This window comes from Ostrinia furnacalis, unplaced genomic scaffold (assembly GCF_004193835.3).
Source record: "Ostrinia furnacalis isolate ACB-3 unplaced genomic scaffold, ASM419383v2 OfSCF7336, whole genome shotgun sequence".
Classification (NCBI taxonomy): domain Eukaryota; kingdom Metazoa; phylum Arthropoda; class Insecta; order Lepidoptera; family Crambidae; genus Ostrinia; species Ostrinia furnacalis.
In genome coordinates this window covers 571,888-581,522 of record NW_021137575.1, presented here as the reverse complement: position 1 = coordinate 581,522, position 9,635 = coordinate 571,888, and the positions used below count along the sequence as shown (strand labels likewise).

The 9,635-nt window shown below is 37.2% G+C and overlaps 2 non-coding genes across 2 annotated transcripts; one reads left to right on the top strand and one right to left on the bottom strand.

The window, feature by feature from the left end:
* Positions 1–2,194: 2,194 nt before the first annotated feature.
* Positions 2,195–2,267, bottom strand: TRNAV-AAC (transfer RNA valine (anticodon AAC)). The gene has a single exon. It is a non-coding gene; the product is annotated as a tRNA-Val (tRNA).
* Positions 2,268–3,204: 937 nt separating this feature from the next.
* TRNAV-AAC (transfer RNA valine (anticodon AAC)) lies at positions 3,205–3,277 on the top strand. The gene has a single exon. It is a non-coding gene; the product is annotated as a tRNA-Val (tRNA).
* The last annotated feature ends 6,358 nt before the right edge of the window (positions 3,278–9,635 follow it).

Sequence of the window (9,635 nt, the reverse complement as noted above, 5' to 3'; positions counted from 1 at the left end):
AGAAGAAACTGCCAAAAATTAATTACAACATTACCATATTTTTCTATCGCGTGGATGAATTCACAGCTTCGTGTCAGACTAAATTAGGTTCCTCAAAGAGACCTTGGAAGCAAACCGATGACCACCAAAATATTAGCTTCACGAGATCGTAAAGGTAGCAGCTTAGGAAGGCGTTGGACGCAGGCCGCTACCAACCGGGTAACATGGAAAGCATTGGGGGAGGCCTATGTTTAGCAGTGGACGTCCTATGACTGAGATGATGATGATGAAGTGACTTCTATGAGAAAATATACCTACTTATGCTAAAACCAGGCTTCTGCAACCTGTCTCTCCATTGTGAGGAGTACAGGCCAAGTCCTCCGATTGCCTCTAGTAAATTTGAGAGAGTAGTGTTCTTTCAGTGCAATCTAAATTAAATGATGACGATGATAATGACGTGGTAGGTTTTGTAATGATCGGCAAGACCTGGAGCGAGATCAAGCGAGAAGCTCAAGACCGAACGAGATGGAGGACTGTTGTGGACGCCCGGCCTCTGCCCCATCTAGGGGACATAGGACCATAAGTCAAGTAAGTCAGGTTTTGTAATGAGATGATAATATAATATGACATTGCGGATAAATATTTAATTACTTATTTTAATGCTTTCTTTAATGAAACATATAAATATTAAATTAAAACCGTGCTTATTATCCAGTGTTTCCTCAAAAACAATGTCGACAAATGACTGCTTCATTGGACATTGTCAAAAATAAACAGCAACACCGAACCCTCTGGTACGGGTCTCTTTCAATTGGCACAGTACATTAAGTAGGGATCAATAGCGGCAGTTCATCCAACAATAAACATCACAACAGAAACTTCTATCAAAACAAGCCAATCGGGCGGTAAAGCAAACAAATCTGAAATTAGGACCGGACTACAGACAAAGCACAGCGAGAACAGCCAATCTAGTTTTTGAAACAAAAGTATTTTTTTTTCAATAAGTAATCATCTTCATTTTAGCAACAGGAGGTCCACGGCTGAATAAACAGGCCTCCCAAATTTGCCATATTGAGCGGTTAGAAAATCTATATAAATGTAACGATAATTTCGGCAAGTCTATAAATTAACCGTGTAATGTTGATTCAAGCAAACTGAAACAAACTTAGCTTTGCATAAAATTAACATTCTCTAGATTGTCTCCTGACAATGTGCTCTGGAATGTGCGCGGGAAGTACCTGGATGCAAGCGGCGCAGGACCGCTCTTTGTGGAAATCCTTGGGGGAGGCCTTTGTCCAGCAGTGGACGTCTTTCGGCTGAAACGAACGAACGAACGAATGTGCTCTACAATTGCAATGCCAGACATACTCGATTAATGTCAAAGGTTTTCAGCCGTATTCACAAACATTACTATGAGGTCTCACAGTGGACGTGGACAGGGTGACACACGAATCACAAAGCCGTATTCAACGCTGTTTGCAAGCATCGTTTGAGTATACGGGCGTTAGTTTTTGTTGAAGTCAAACTTTTTTTTATAAGGTCAAACTGCAGGCTTGCGGCAATTCCTACTTACTTCCTAATCTGGAAAATAGTATTGTGTTCTGTTTGTTCTATTTGCGCTACACAAGCTTGAGCAGAATATGGAAAATCTATCGGAGCGGAAGGGACCGTTCTCCATGCAAACCTACAGCCTTTGAGTACTGAGTTGTTTATTTTTTTACTTTATTTAATTGTAGAAACCCAAATATTTGCGTGGAAAATAATTTGCATTGCTCAAGAGATTAAATTAACGTCTGTTAAATATTCTTTTTGCCGTCGGTTATTGTTGGGTGAACGGAGTGTGGCACAACAATGGAATATTGAATTTCAGAACAAGATTTCTTGAGTGGTAGTTTTTGTTTATTGCTTATTAGTTAACATTGACGCAACATGTTTTTGTTTCCATTAATAAAGTGCATTATAAATAAAACTTACGTCACACAATACGATCAACTTTTTTAAAATTGGTCACCTTGTCTAGTATTCCGCGTATCTACTGGCCAACAAAGAGATCCGGTTGGTTTGATTTCCGTTGCCAACAATGGATGTTCATACAAAGAATAACTTTGTGGATTGATATTAGGTATTAGTTTAGAATAAATTATCTTTTTAGGACGCGAGGCTGAAAGATCGTGCTAAACCCACACTGTATACTTGTACCTACTTACATAAAAAATGTTTCCGCCCGGGATCGAACCGGGGGCCTTCTGCGTGTTAGGCAGATGTGATAACCGCTACACCACGGAAACTTGCTTACAAGATATAGATTTACGAACGGCTAGCAGTGACAATAATGTTCCACGTTTCACTTTCACTTCAAAATCTCGTGAGACCTTGACCACACTCATTGATAAATGTAGAGCAGTTATAAAGCAGATGCAGTTTGGTTAAGAAATGACAGATTAACACTTATCTAACTCATATTATGTAAGTAAATAATGAAGAATATGAAGATAATTTACCTATTGAACACACACAAACTTCTACCTGGCTTGCAGGTTCCCATACTTCAGTAGCATAGCCAGAAGTAAGGATTTGAGTCCCACACAATACTTACCTATAAAATCCAAATTCTGGAGCCAATTAGCTCAATACAATTTTATATCGGCACGTTACATTTATTATCAGCACCAATAAATTAGGTAAGCCATACAATTTACGAGCTAACAATTTTATCTGTAATCTTCCAATTTCATGTTGTGATCAAAATTACACATTTTATAAACAAAGCAGATATGTGAATGCGTGAATATTTGTTTTATTGAAATATTATCACTAGCTGTGACCACCTACGACTTGTTTGACTTCGATTTGTTTGACATAGTAAAATTATGGCCACAACTCACGGCTACAATTAGGTGTATTACCAATTACGGCCACCATCATCATCATCATCATTTCAGCCATAGGACATCCACTGCTGAACATAGGCCTCCCCCAATGACTTCCACATCGCACGGTTGGTAGCGGCCTGCATCCAGCGCCTTCCTGCTACCTTTTTCAGGTCGTCGGTCCACCTTGGGACACAAGGATATTAGCATAACACGGCAGTATGGATACAGCATAATTGCTCTACATTTTATCATACGAGTGTGGTCAAGGTCTTACGAGATTTTGAAGTGAAAGTGAAACGCAAGATATTACAACTCCACGCTAGCCGTTCGTAAATCTATATCTTTTAAGCAAGTTTCCGTGGTGTAGCGGTTATCACATCTGCCTAACACGCAGAAGGCCCCCGGTTCGATCCCGGGCGGAAACATACTTTTGCTTTTTTGCAAAATAGTTATGGTATGCCTGGTACTGAAAAATGGAATGAGGTTAGCAAGTCCAAAGACAACTAAGTCAAAGAAATAAGATTAAAGCTATTAGACCTAACTAAAGAGACAGAATAGCATAGTAGGTAGGACTAGGTACCGATTTTATGGACTTATTTAATTTCCTCGACAATGAAGGGGCTGTGTCAGAACATGTACGTCATCTTAAACGTATACGTATACTACCCACTAGAGATGGGTTATACTAGGTAAATTTGATACTAGGTGCACCTATTCCTAGTATTTATTAATACTCGATCCAAATACCTATTCCATCTAGTACGTGGTAATTTAGCATACTTGACGCGACTAGTGCGGACTAATCCACGTAATATTATTAAGTCGCGTCAAGTATGACTTTAAAATACAAATTTCTTTGAAAAGATACAACCGTAGTATGAATAATGCAATTTGAAATTGAATAATAATGTTTTTGCTGGCTGTTGATTGATTGATATCCTCCCTTCATACTTCAACAGGCTTAGTTAGCGTATTTCAAAAATATCAATTTCATAAAAATATAAATGGACTATGTTTGTGTGCGTTTGCTTCGTCGCGCTCAAATTTGTTTGGTCAGACAGAGACGGAGTGAATCTCTACGTTCGCACATAAGCTTAGCGAGAAATACTCGGTGCGCGTAATACACGACTACGGATTACGCAATAATAACCTCTATTACTTTGATGATAGGGTCGGAAATCGTGTAATTTATAAAATACTAGGTGGATCAAGTATTTTAAAAATTGGAATAGGTGCCGCCTAGTACTGTAAAATACCTAGTGTGTGGATCTGTTCTAGTAAATACGTCTCATCTCTACTACCCACTCGTCTAGCTAGCGTGGGGTGTATTGGCCAAGTCCTCTATTTGCCTTTAGTAAATTAGAGAGGGTGTATTCTTTCTACAGTAAAGACTAAATAATTATGACCTGAAAATAATGATAACTGTGTCAATCAAAATCAATGTAGTGTCAAACATGACTCAATCCGACCTTCTACAATTACTACTGTCACGTAGAATCGAATATAAACGACCTACTTCCACACTGCCCCATACATCCCCAAAAAACAACAGTAAAAAGGAAAACGTGCAAAAAGACAAAAGAATGTTGTGTCAAGGATTTATAGGCGACTATAAAGTTAATGGCGGAACAGAGAAAAACTTTCGGACTTCATTTCACCGAAACAACGTTAGCGTAAATTACTTTAGCGTACAGTGGGTTTACGACTATGTCTCTATCCTTGGGCCCTTATTACGAAACTAGATTTAAGCTTAAGATTATATCCTGCCATTGTCTATATTTCATAGAGATATAGAGATAAATTCACACACACAAAGAAATCAAAATATGTGCTCATTATCCACTGCGGTATCAGTATTCAACGTTCGAATAATCTTTAGTACTACGCAAGCAACGTACACTGCTTACATTATGACGTCGCTGCTGTCATCATTGCTTTCACGAGCAATGTGTTCTGTTTTTGGGCATATTTTCTGCGACACCGGCTCCGCCCCCTTGTCACATCTTTCTTTAGTTTCTATGGTCTGTGGGTTTTTTAATCTTCACTGCAGAAGCACATCCCTTGTTATTATATCAGAGGCAAATTGAGGATTGGCCTATACTACACCTTGCTAGCTAAATGGGTTAAAGACGAGGTCTGATGTTCGCATATTAGTCTCTTAGTTGATATACTATATCTATGGAAAGAGTGGGAAGGGGCCTATTCTACTCTGTCGGAAACTACGCCGTCTTTGTCTGCTTTGGGAGTGTAGGACTAATATACTAAATTTTCCATCAATTAGAGGAGACCGTGATCCCGCAATGGAGACTAAATGACCAGCCGGGGTAGGATGCGCGCCGTGATAAAATCTTATCGATGATTTTAGACGACAAATGACGTATGAACGCTTATTGCGGCGCGCATCCTAGGGCTACTGGTGATAATTATGATAACGTGGTGCAAAGCGTTTGGTTCAATAGGTAAAATATTTCTATTCATTATTGATTTTAAAAGCATAAAATCAAAATAATATAAAATGTCCGCATAATATCAACTAAAACTCATCTCTGCCGAGAAAGCCTTTGAAATCCGATCGGATCCAGGAACTAAGCGGACCCACTCATAATTGGTTTAGCCGCGTTTCAAAAACGAAAGTAATGCTGTTACACGGCTTTTAGCCGCGCCGGCCCGGGTAATTATATTATAATATCGTCGGATCATCTAGCGGGCTGTGCACACTTCATTATTTATACATTTATTAGTAATGGTTTTCATAATAATATCATCTTTTCATGAGGGACTGAATATCGAAACCATGAAAACTCAAAAGGATTAATAGAGTTTTTAGTATTTGTGTAATTAAGTGCTATAGCCAAAATCTTGGAATACCTACCACCTAATTTTAATTGGTAATATTTATCTGTGATGTCTTCCTAATAATCAATTGTTCCATTCCGCATAGATTTTTTATAGCCATTTATGAATATTAGTCCAATCAACGAGGAGATTCGTTGTATGGAGACATCCGAATAATTCGTCCGTCAATGAAACTTGGCACATGGTGAAAGTAGGTAATATAGATCAGAGATATGCAAAAATCCAACAAAATTTTTTTTGGGAAGTTATGTTTTTTGACCTAAACATGAAAATCGTTAATAACTCTCTGTGTAAAAATTCTCAGCCTGAAATTCTTTCTGTATACGTACCTATGTACTACTTAGAATATGTATGTAAAAGAATCCAACACTTTTTCGATTTCAGAGATACCTGAAATTTAACTTTTAACATTTTGCACTATAACTTCTACTGAAAAATTGCTCTGCCTATTTTTATTTTTTAATACGCTTTTATATGTTCAAATACATAGCTTTTCACAGTAATCCAATAGATTTTCCTTTACTATATTATAGTTCTTATTTTTACGTAATTACGTCGTGTGAATAATTGCTCCGTCAATTTTAATACATCTATTGGCCATTTGATAATATATTAAAACAGATTTATCAATAATCCAACAAATTTTCGAACGTTAACTATACTTTTAATGATATAATGCACGCGGGCAATGTAGTTCGCGGACTAAAGTCAGCGATACACTCTTATTACTACTCCTTCAATAGCGTTCAGCCTTATTGCGTTCCTGCGATTAGATCTAGGTATTTCCTCGAGGCTCGAAAGAAATGATAACGATGACACACATTATTTACCACTATTTAGGTCGATTTAGGTATAAGAATAGGATTTAAGATACCGTGCAAGCACTCTCAAATTTAACAGCTGCTTGAGACGATTTGACAGTTGTTTGAGTAGTGCTTAGCGTTGAATGGCGTTTCAGTATGCGAAAATTCATTTAAGTGGCGTTTGAGTGCAACTTAATTTGAGAGGTGCTTAAAAATTGAGAACTCCTCAGATATTGTTTTGAGTATGCGAAATGTAAGTTTAGGAGCTGCTTAACTATTTGAGAAGCCGTCAAATATTTAAATGGCGTTTCAGTATTCGGCCGTAAGTGCTTTAGCCAAAATCTTGGAATACCTACCACCTAATTTTAATTGGTATATATCTGTGTAATTACTGTTGCGGTTATGTTGAGGCTCAATTGTTTTTTTTTCTGAGTAGGTTCTGTCAAAACGCTATTTCAATTCCACATAGATTTTTATAGCCATAGGAATAAGTAACATCTCTTTTGCTGACTCGACTACTTTTTGGTACTGGAAATTGAATATCACTGTCATGTAACAGAATTTTTTGGGGATTTCAGGGCTTTTTAAAACTCGTCTCTACATTAACGATCATTTATTAGTGCCAACCAAATTGATGTGTACTCCGCCCAACCTGCCGTTGTTTAAAGCAAGTTTGATTTTTGAAGCGATTTATGAAAGGCTTAAATTTAAGGGAGCGTCAATTTTGCCCCGTCCAATTGAATTTGCGTTGATACCTTCCTCCTGAAAGGGTGTTTCAGTGTGTGAGGGTAGGCGGTGATAGGATGTGCTGATACTTTGAAAGTTTTTTGAGTTAGGGTTGCTGAGTTTCTTTTGGAATATTCGTAACTTTACTTACACTAACATTGGTCCACGTTGGGATTCAAATCCACAAGTCTCACGCGAACCATAATGTCTGGTGAAAGTCAGTTTAAAAATCCGTAATAAAAATGTTTTACTATTTTGATGACTATTTAGCCCGTCAAGTACCAGCAAATCGAGACACAATGGAAAACTTGGTCACCATGGTCTCATGATACCACTTAGGATTCTACGAGCTAATTACAGCTCAGTTTTGTAAAACAAAAAAAAATGTAAGTACTTGTGTCTGTCTTGTTGGTTGTCCTAAATAAATAAATAAACAATTATTTACCATTTTAATAACCAGCTTTCGCCTGCATTTTTATTCTCATAGATGTCTATAAAAAGTAGCCCTACCACATTTACGTTTTATCAACATACATCCAGTAGTTTTTGTTTGTATGACATCTGCAGTTGTATTTTCACAAACTTTAGCACTGAAAATGTTAGCTATAGATATCCTTAATTTGTAAACTACGTACCTACTTTCTATCTGTAATCTTGTATTCCCCTCTAAAGTTAGAAATGCCCTACTATTGACAGCCACTAGGCTGTATCCAAAGCCTCACAATTAGCATCCCTCCAGACATGTTTGGGAGAAGCCAACTGCCGGCCCTCCTAAGGGGGAGTGCCTATTAACGAGCTTTTGACGTATGTTTCGTAGGCTTTCAGTTTAGTACATTTGCTTTAAAATTACGAGAGACGTCAATCAATTAGGCAAAATTTTATTAGTAAATAGTTTTGAATTAGTTGTCTGTGTAGGGTACACAGAACTTTTGAACGAGACCCAACGAAATAAGCTCTGTCTGTTAAACTGTTAGGATTCATTAATAGTATAGGTAAAGCGCGTTTATTAATTTAATTTTGTTTAATCAAGGAACGTCTAAAACTCAGTTTCTAGGTCCTTTATCATAATAACATTTATTTTCAATACTAAAATCAAAAGAATTGAATTACAGCTTGAGGTTTTTATCTTGCCACGTAACGTAATTTCAGGAGAGAGCTCGTGAAAAAAAGTAATTATTGACTTGATTACATTGTAGGTATGTATGGAAAGCTTCGAATCTCAAATTGTTAATTATTTGTTTTATTTAATTATTCCGATTGTTCTGTTTATTTATTTACCGACATTGCTATGCCCTTTAGACAGGGTTCATATTATTATGTTATCTGTCAAACTTATGTAGCACCTTTATAACTACACATATGATAAGCAATAAAGTATTGAGTATTGAACTCTCCCTATCTTACAATAAGTTGGCGAAATAGAAGTATGACGTACTAGCTTACCGCCCGCGGCTTCGCCCGCGTGGAATTTTATCTGTCACAGAAAACCATTATAGCGCGCGTCCCTGTTTCAAAAACCGGGATAAAAACTATCCTATGTCCTTTTCCGGTACTCAAACTATCTCTCTATGCCAAATTTCATCAAAATCGGTTCAGTGGTTTAGGCGTGAAAGTGAGACAGACAGACAGACAGATAGAGTTACTTTCGCATTTATAATATTAGTATAGTAGATACATACACTCGGCATCAAATAAATCGCACCTCCCGCGACAAGCACTTGTCAAACGTATGCATCCCCACTTCCCACCAACGTTGGTACCATTTGAAAGCCTAGTTCTAAACTTCATTTCATTAAAGGAAAGGTTTTTACCCCAAAAATGTGTCTTTACAAGGATCCAGAGTCACTTATTCAAAAAATAGGTAGTTACGCTATAGCCATTTTTTATGTCTATAAAACTGTTAAGTTGAGATTAATCGCTATCCATCTGTTAAAGAGGACACGTGAGATCTTTATTTGGTTTTATAACCATGAAAATTGGTCTAATTGATCCCAGAGGTGAGCCCAAAGTGAGGTCTATTTTCAAGTCACATTTATGGTAAATGTTAATCATTTATTTAGAAATGAAATGTATTTTTCTTTAAGGATATTTATTGGACTTTCAAATAACACCAATATTGTTGGGGTACCATGATTGTGTCAGAAGAAAATCTTTAAAGTTCGCGTCGCGGAAGGTGCGGTTTAATTGATGTTGAGTGTAGTATAGAAGTATAGATTATTTGACTGTACAAATGTATTTACTGTCTCCATCTTCTTTGTTTAGAAACCAAGCTTAGCAACATCCTTCTAACAAAATAGTTTCAAACAAGCCTTCCAGTCTACAGCCTCCTAAAACCGGCAATAGAATTGTATTCCTACCCGCACTTGATAATGATGTTGTCAGTAGTCAGGTCCCTAAT